General features: G+C 47.0%; 1 protein-coding gene across 1 annotated transcript in view; it reads right to left on the minus strand.

The window, feature by feature from the left end:
• The window catches only part of LOC126996593 (uncharacterized), a 28,610-nt gene extending 19,989 nt beyond the window's left edge, over positions 1 to 8,621 (minus strand). Inside the window, exon 1 of the mRNA XM_050857199.1 lies at positions 8,380 to 8,621. The gene's annotated coding sequence lies outside the window, so the exon portion shown is untranslated. The remainder of the gene's footprint in view (positions 1 to 8,379) is intronic.
• Between the last annotated feature and the right edge of the window lie 568 nt (positions 8,622 to 9,189).

Consider the following 9,189-nt stretch of genomic DNA (forward strand, 5'->3'; position numbering starts at 1 on the left):
TCAACAAGGAAGGAGCAAGGCGAAGGCCGTGAAAGGACGAAGAGGGAGGAGCGAAGAGAGAAGAGAGAGGGAAGGCGAAGAAGGAAGAGAGAGAAGAAAGAAGGAAAAAGAGGACTTGAAAAAGAAGGAATAGGAAGAAGAAAAATGAATGGTGAAAAAATGGAAGAAAAAGAATGACTGAATGGAGGTGGGGAAAGTTGAGAGAGAGAGAATAGGAGAGAGAGAGAGAGAGAGAGAGAGAGTAAGAGTGATGAGATGAATGGTGATTGAGGATGGAGATGGGAATGTTTGGATTAGATTAATGGATAGCGTGAGTGGGTACTCGATCAGAGCTACTTACTATCGCTACTACTACTACTACTGCTACTACTAATACTGCTAATACTAATACTAATACTACTACTTCTACTACTACTACTACTACTACTACTACTACCGCTACCATTCCTACTTCTACTGCATAAATAATAATAACGGCAATGATAATAACAGGGTGGTGACACGTCCTTCCCAATACAGACGGAGACAGTGAAAAATAACCTTCTATTGCTACCACGTTTAGGAAATGGCCTCGGAAGGAATCATTGGGAGAAACTAAGGGTGGAGGGGGGGGAGGGGAGAGGAGGGAAGGAGAGAAGTAGGCTAAAGGAGAAAGGAAGTATAGGAAGGGAAAGGAAGGGAAGGGAAGGGAAGTTGGGGGAGGGTAAGGGAGGGCACCAAGAGTTCCGACCTTCCCTTCGACAACTCCAATAAATTTTCGATATCATCTTAGACGCGTCACACTCGACGCTCGTGGAGGGGAGAATGTGTGCGTGTGTGTGGGTGAGGTGGGTGGGAGGTTTGTGTGTCTTCAGTTTTGTTTATTTTATTATAAATTGGACTAAAACATATTATGTTGTTGACCTTCCGGGCGGCGTCACGCATTACATCTTTTTGAGCAGGTTTATGACGGGAATTTTCTGTTAGGGTTTTCGGCTCAAACAATATGTCAGTCACTCAGCCGTCGCGCGGGGATTGTCAGGATTTAAATTTTCACCGCCTCGGCGTGAGGAACAAGAGCGAGGGGCGCTGAGAGTGTGTGCTCCGGCGTCGCTCCCGAACTTAATTTAAAATGAAAAGGTTCACTGATGTTTTTAAGCCCGGCTTATGCACTCAAAGTTTTCCTCTTTTACGTTTTTCTTTTGGATGTGTGTCGGTTGTTATTTGACGGGAGTCGGTGTGTAAGGACGCGTGCCATCTCATTATGGATGCCTGCCTGATTTTCTATTTACGAATTTGTCGAATTATTACTAACGTGTTGAGAATTAAGTCAACAAACTCAACGTCAGCAGCTTCAATGTGTGTGTGTGTGTGTGTGTGTGTGTGTGTGTGTGTATATGTGTTTATATATATATATATATATATATATATATATATATATATATATATATATATATATATATATATATATATATATATATATATATATATATATATATATATATATATATATATATATATATATATATATATATATATATATATATATATATATATATATATATATATATATATATATATATATATATATATTTACTGTCTCCATCAACATAACATGGCCCTATTCCCGTGCCTCTCATTCCAACCCTGCCTACCCTCACAGCCCACCACCCACGCCCTACACTGGTCCTGCCGCCAACAGATGTATTACTTTTCCTCGGCATCAGCGGCGCGTCCTCCGTCCCACGTTTCGTTTTCCTGCCGCTGGAGCGTGAGGTCGTCCGGGGCCGACTTTATCGCTGTGAGTGTCAAGAGGTGATGCAAATATATACAGAGGCCTCGCGGAAGGCCCTTCAGACGTTATGGCTTCGGCGTGCGCGTCGCTGCCTCGAATATCACCACTCTCCAATCTCGCACGGATTCTCGATCTTTTCTCGGGCTTCACAGCGCGGCTTCAGGTCTTCACTAAAGGCAGAACCCAGACTCCCTTTTTTATTGGTTTTGTCAGTGTAAAGTCAATTCAGCCACTTTACATAATTCCCAGCCTTCAGATGTTTTCTACAGTCCCGAAGCGGTGACGCCTGTGTGCCTGTGCCTGTGTGCCTGTGTGTAAGGCGGTAGTAGAGTAGCAAGTTGTGTTAGTAAAAGTAAGGGTGGTAGTAGTAGTGAGAGTGGTGGCCGTCCGTAGTAACAAAAATAATAGTAGTATCGCTTGTGGTAGTGATAACAGTCTCTCTCTCTCTCTCTCTCTCTCTCTCTCTCTCTCTCTCTCTCTCTCTCTCTCTCTCTCTCTCTCTCTCTCTCTCTCTCTCTCTCTCTCTCTCTCTCTCTCTCTCTCTCTGTGTGTGTGTGTGTGTGTGTGTGTGTGTGTGTATAGGGCGCCACATAACATCACCAAGAAAAAATAAATGTCTCCGTTAACGAGTATCTTTCTTGGAATCACGAGGTCTTAGTTGAGAGAACAAAGAGTGAAGCTTGTTAACTCTCACTGTGCGCCAATACAAATTCTGAATATATAGAGAAGTTGATCCTTTTCGTCGACACAGTCTTGACTGACGAGGGATAATGAGACGTCCACAAGGAGACCTCTTTACCATAATAAGCAGTCCGTGTTGCCTAGAGTTTTTCAGAATAGACACCGCCGCCTACTACATGAGGTCGAATCCTTTACAAAGTCATCGATACGTAAACATGTTCAGTTTTTATTGTTTTTTTTCCGGTAAGCCCGTCAAAGAGGATCATGTGCACCGAGGGAAGGTAGCAATCGTAAGTAGACTGCTCATGGATTTTGCAAGTGGGGCAGGTGTGTGCGTAACCCGCTGCAGACTCGGCGAAGAGAAAAACGAAATCGAGTCTCTCTGTGCAGTCATGGGTCGGTTTTCTCAGACGCTTCCGCCTCTCACATCAACTCTTTCATAAGGCCGAAAAGAGGATGAATCGGGTTCTAATGAGTGCTTTCTTAGGCTCACGATACAGTAGAACGGCCGTATTACCACCAGGGTCATAAAACTACCAATGGAAATGCACAAAACCACGCGAAAGGCTTGTGAGGTTGGGCGCCGAAATGTTTAAGAATATGACCCCATGCAGGTTGGTAGGCGCTGAGAATATGACCCCATGCAGGTTGGTAGGGGCTGAGAATATGACCCCATGCAGGTTGGTAGGGGCTGAGAATATGACCCCATGCAGGTTGTTTGGCGCTGAGAATATGACCCCGTGCAGGTTGTTTGGCGCTGAGAATATGACCCCATGCAGGTTGGTTGGCGCTGAGAACTTTGAGGGTGTTCTGCCGTCTGTGTCCTAACTCTCTATACGGCCGCTGTGACATTAATGGGAATTCTCAAGGAGTGTTGACTTTTGCCTGAATCATGAGCACACACACGCACACAAGAAATGCACAGGACTCATTCGAAAGCCTTGTCAAATATGTGAGGTTGGGCGCCGAAACGTTTAGAAATATGGCCTATTGATCTTTTTTTTTTAACAGGAAAGGAAGCAGCTCAAGGGCACAAAAAAAAGTTTGAAAAAAAGGTCCGCGAAATGCTGCTCCTAACAAAAGATGAAAGTAGAGAGTGTCCAAAAGAGAGGCCAATTTCTGTTACTTTCCGAAGGCTTCTCGACGCCCTCCACCTCCGACCTATTTAAGTCTAAGCAGCAAACCTTGAGCGGCGGCGGTGATTGCTGGCGCCGCGGACTCCGAGCCGGAAGCGTGGCGGCGTAACGAGCCTAATTGATATATGCATACATGAATAGCTAATTACTCCGAGCCGATGATGGTGGGAAGTGGGTTAAAGTTTAATGGCGATCAGCTGAGACCTCTATTGATGAAGATGAATGCAAGTAATTCACGCTATAGGCAGCCGAGAGAGACTGATGCTTGTAATGGTGATGATTTTGGTGACGTTGATGTTGAGTGCTGGAATAAATAGTAATAATAATAAATAATAGAATAACAGGTGTTTTTTTTACTGTTTATGGAAAGGTGACGAACAGCCGTCAAGTCACAACATAACAAAAAAAGTAAACTCCAAATTTGATGAAGTATAACTCACGTTTTCGTCGTGTTTTTTTTTAACTTGGTATCAGTATTAGTAAATTTTCCGTTATTTTTCTTTTTTACAGTAAAGGAGGCAGCTCGAGGGCAAAAACGCATAATTAAAAAGAGCCCGCTAATCACTGCCCCATTGCATTATATATTACCGGGCTTCCATCCCTCGCTTAAACAGTTTGAAGCATAAATTCAGGTTTTCGTGGTTTATTAATATTCGTGAGTTTTCGCCTATTACTTTTACAGGAAAGGAGGCAGCTTAAGGCATAAAACACATAAATAAAAAAAGCCCGCTAATTACTTCCCAAATGCATTATATATTACAGTATTTCCACGCCTCACTTATTAAACAGTAGAGAAAGAGGCTGCCGCTGCTGTTGCCGTCCCGCCAGTCAGACGAGGGAGGCAGAGGGTCAGAAGGGGTGAAGAGAAAGTAAGGTTGTCGCCGCCGGGCATGAGAAAAAAAAACTTATAGTCGACAGCGTTATAGCGAAAAAGGGGCGTGATGGGCGGTCGTAAATCAGTGGGTCGATTAACGGGGAGCAGAGCATTAAGGAAGTGGTGGTGGTGGTGGTGGTGGTGGTGAGGACTTTACTAAATAAGCCCGGTGCTATTAATGTGTGTGTGTGTGTGTGTGTGTGTGTGTGTGTGTGTGTGTGTGTGTTGCTTCTATGAACCCCCACGCGGTCTGTCATCCTGTTTATAGATTATTCCCGTATCGCCGCCTCCTCCTCTTCCTCCTCATCATCTTCATCGCTTGAGTAAACAACTATAATTATTAAAGCCCACAAAGTCTTTACCTCTTCACGTGCGTCACCGCTCTTGCATACACGACTCTTCATCTCCTTTTCCTTCGCCTCCCTCTCTTCAGCTTCCTTCATCTCCTCCTCCTCCTCCTTCTTTGTCTCCTCCTAATTCTCCCTTTTCTCCTTCGTCTCCTCCTTCTGTTCCGTCGTTTCACCCTCCTCAGTTTCCTTCGTCTCCTCCTCCTTTTCCGTCGGGTTCCTCCTCTTGTTCCTCCTCCTCCTCCTCCTCATTTTCCGTGATTCCTCCCCGTCAGTTTTCTTCGTCTCCTCCTCCTTATTTTCCTTCGCCTCCTCTTCATTTTCCTTCATCTCCTGATTTTCTTTCATCTCTTCATTTTCCTTCGTCTCCTCCTCCTCCTCAATTTCCTTCGTCTTCTCCTCCTCCTCCTCTTCCTCCTCCTCCTCTTCCTTCCCCTTCTCCTCACACACCAACGCACCCACCTTTTTGTCCTAATACAAAATTAACACACCTGGGAGCTATGTACGGCCTCGACCTGTACGCGCTCGAGAGTCAACCCTTGCCAAAAGCGTATATAGTAAGTCAGATCTTTGGCGGGTAAATGATGCGCGCCCACAACACTATCCATTACCACCTGTACCTGAGTGTTCCTTCAGGGGGTTGCGGGAACTCCGTCAGCGCCACTATTACCAAGGGAATGCGGGTGTCGGGTATATTTAGCCCCCTCTGCCTCGCTATCTCCGTCCTGCGCCCACGCCATGTACCAGAGGGGACTGCAGCGTTACCAGACTGTCTTTTTTTTTGTTTACAGTAAAGGAGAAGAGGGGAAGTTGAAGGGGAAGGAAAGGGAGGAAAGGGGAAGGTGGGGGAGTAGAAGGAAGTGAGGGGAGGGAGCGGGAGTGGGGAGACAAGGGAAGGAGAGGGAAGGCGAAGGGATGGGATGGGCAAAGAGGGAAGGGGAAAGGGAAGATGGGGCAGGGAAAGGGAGTTAGGAGAAGGGAGAGTGGCAGGCAGAAAAATATATATTTGCGAGAGAAGAAAAAATCGCACTAATCACTGCCGCTATAAAAAGAATATACTCAAAACATTGCATTTATCAGTTTCAGGACCCACCAAAAAAGCTGTCTTAGCCACACCGATAACGATAATCAATGAAAGTTAGTGTTGCAACCGTAGAATATTGATGGTTAGTTTAGGTTAGGTTAGGTTTGGTTAGATTAGGTTAGGTTGGGTTAGGCTGGATTGGATTAGGTTTGGTTAGGTTGGGTTAGACTAATGGATCAGAAACCGAAATATATAATGTTCTAAGTATGATAGGAGCGGTGATTAGTGGACTTTTTTGTCTTAATTGTTTTCTGTCCTTAAACTGCTTCCTTCGCTGTAATAATAAAAATAATAATAATAAACCGAAATATATGATGTTCTAAGTATGATAGGAGCAGGGATTAGCGGGCTTTTTTGTCTTAATATTTTTCTGCCCTTGAACGGCTTTCTTCGCTGTAATAATAATAATAATAATAATAATAATCTGGTATAACGCTGAAAAGGAGAGGAGTCGATTATGTCTGCCACTGCCACCCCTGCGACCTCACCTCCATTAGCGCTTGACTTTTTATTGTAGCACTCGGTTATGCAAATGTATGTTAATGAGCCTCTCCTAATACAAATCAGACTCCCCTCCCACCGCGAAAAAGAAAATTACGTCGCGTTAAATACCCCTGCCCTCCTCTGTCCTCCTCCCCCACTGCCCACTTAAGGACCTCCGCCAATTAGGATGAGGTCAAGAGGTCAAGCGTGGGCGATGTCGTGTGACCTTCATGAAACCGCCCATGAAATGATCCCCTTGATTCTAATTCACCTCTCATTTTGTCCCCCCCCCCCTCATCATCATCATCATCACCATCATCATCTTCCTTTTCTTCCTCTTCTGATCCTTGTCCTCGTCCCCCTCCTCCTCCTCATCATCATCACCATCATTTTTCTTATCTTCCTCCTAATCCTCGTTCTTCTCATCATTCTCGTCTTCCTTTCTCCTCCTCCTCCTCGTCTTGCTCTCTCCTAATCCTCACCCTTCTCGTCTCCTCCGTTTTCTTGTCTTCTTCCTAATCCTCGTTCTCCTCCTCCTCCTCCTCTTCCCCCTCGTCTTCCGCCGCCACCGCCAACAACAGAAGGGCGTCAACGAGCATCGCCTCTGGCCGGGTGCACATAAAAGGGGCGTGGATGGCACTGGGATCCGCCGTAAGCTGGGCGTGAAGGTGTGTGGCGTACGGCCGCGGAGATAGGCGGCGGACCGGCCCTCGCTGCGCCCCCGCGAATGTACTTTATGACGCCGCAACTCATCCCCACGGCACGGGCAGGAGGGGAGGGGAGGGGAGGGGAGAGGAAGGGGGAGGATGACAGGAGAGGAGAGAAGGGAGAGGGGAGGGGAAGGAGAAGGAAGGGGAAGGGAGTCGAGGGGAGGAGAGGTGAGGGACGGGAAATGGCAAGGTGGGGGAGGAAAAGGAAGGGAGATAGGAGAAGGGAGAGTGGCAGACAGGGACGTTACGTGTCATTAGCGTACACACACACACACACACACACATGGAGAGAGAGACACACACACACACACACACACACACACACACACACACACACACACACACAACGTCGTCGCAGGCAGGGTGGCAAACTTGCAAACAAAACTTTTCACCCCATCTAAACACAAACTTTGCTAAAAAAAAAATTATACACGACGCAGTTTTGGCCGCACTTACCACACATTACCGCGACACACTAACACACTACGAGGACATAATGATGCATGAGGGCGAAGGGGTGACGGGAGAAGAGAAGGGAAGAGAGGAGAGAGGAGAAGAGAGAAGTGTGCTTGGCGTAGGTAAGAGGTGGCCAGGCGGGGGAGGGGACGGGGCGGGTGGAGGATGAAGAGGATGCGTGGCAAGAGGAGTTGTGAGGCGTGCGTGCTGAAAGGCGTGCGGACAAGGCAGGCAGGGAGGGAGGGAGACAGACAGACAGGCAGGCAGGCAGGAAGCACCAATATTGAAAGATGTCTTGGAGGTGGCTGGCGCGGACCCTCTTCCTCCTCTTCCACCGACACCCACGCGCTACACTCCTCTCCTAAGAAGCTGTCTGTCTTGGAGGTCACATCGCTCTCTCGCTCTCTCTTCTACAGTCTACACACCGTTCAGTAGCGCAGGAAGCATGACAACCCACCCCCCACCACACACACACACACACACACACACACACACACACACACAGCGCCTCCTTCCCGCCCACGTGTGCCCCCTAGCTAACGAGGTGCTTAGTCGAATATTATGGGTAAAAGCACAGGTAAAGCTCATGAGGTGTGTGTGTGTGTGTGTGTGTGTGTGTGTGTGTGTGTCTAAAGGAGCCACGAGTAGAACGGCAAGTTTGGGATCATCACCGCTCTCTCACAGGTGTATGACAGGTGTGTATCAGGTGTGTTTGTGCATGTCACGTAAACACGGGTACATACATCCACACCGTCTTCACCTCTCAACGAACTCTTCACAAACGTCTCAACAATCACCAACAAGACACACTTAAGCTAAAACAAATAATCTTACCACAAACTAGTTAGATATCCGATCCAGGTCACCAGCAGATTGACATATATACGCGCGAATGGGCAAGAAAGTTAAGAAAATACAATCTCGTGTACTTGAACTCCGAGCTTGAGGTGGCCGAGCAGTCACGACAAGGGCACAAGCGAGCGACGCGTGTCCTCCCACTCGCACGGCTGACGCACAACTGACTGGTCCTCTGCGTCGCGGGAGCTGGTGGTCTCTGTGGCTCTTTGCTTCGCCTCCTTCCGCCTTCTGGCATCGGGAGGAGACGGACGAAGAGAGAGAGAGAGAGAGAGAGAGAGAGAGAGAGAGAGAGAGAGAGAGAGAGAGAGAGAGAGAGAGCCGCAACAGTAATTATCATGAACTGACCACGGCCGCCGCTCCTTCCATTGCTTCACATTTTTCTTCTCTTTGGCGGACCCAGAAAACTTAAAAACAATTGAAAGTGAAAGGAAAAAACTAACAAAAACAAAAGAAAAAGTTGGGATAAATAAAAAGATACGAAAGAAAGGATGGACTGGATGAATAGATAAAATAATAGTAAAAAGAGATGTTAGAAGAGAGAGAGAGAGAGAGAGAGAGAGAGAGAGAGAGAGAGAGAGAGAGAGATGGGGTGGTCCCTGTAATACATGCTGACGACGTAACGACCTCCTCCTCCTCCCCCCCCCCCTACACCCTTATCGTGGGGTGAGAGAAATCCCAGAAAAAAGTGTAAAAGTGAGAGAGAGAGAGAGAGAGAGAGAGAGAGAGACGCAGAGGGAGCCTTAGGGGTGCAAATTTCGGCGTTATGCGCTGTTGCAGTCTTTAGTC

Source organism: Eriocheir sinensis, chromosome 10 (assembly GCF_024679095.1).
Source record: "Eriocheir sinensis breed Jianghai 21 chromosome 10, ASM2467909v1, whole genome shotgun sequence".
In the NCBI taxonomy this organism is placed as follows: domain Eukaryota; kingdom Metazoa; phylum Arthropoda; class Malacostraca; order Decapoda; family Varunidae; genus Eriocheir; species Eriocheir sinensis.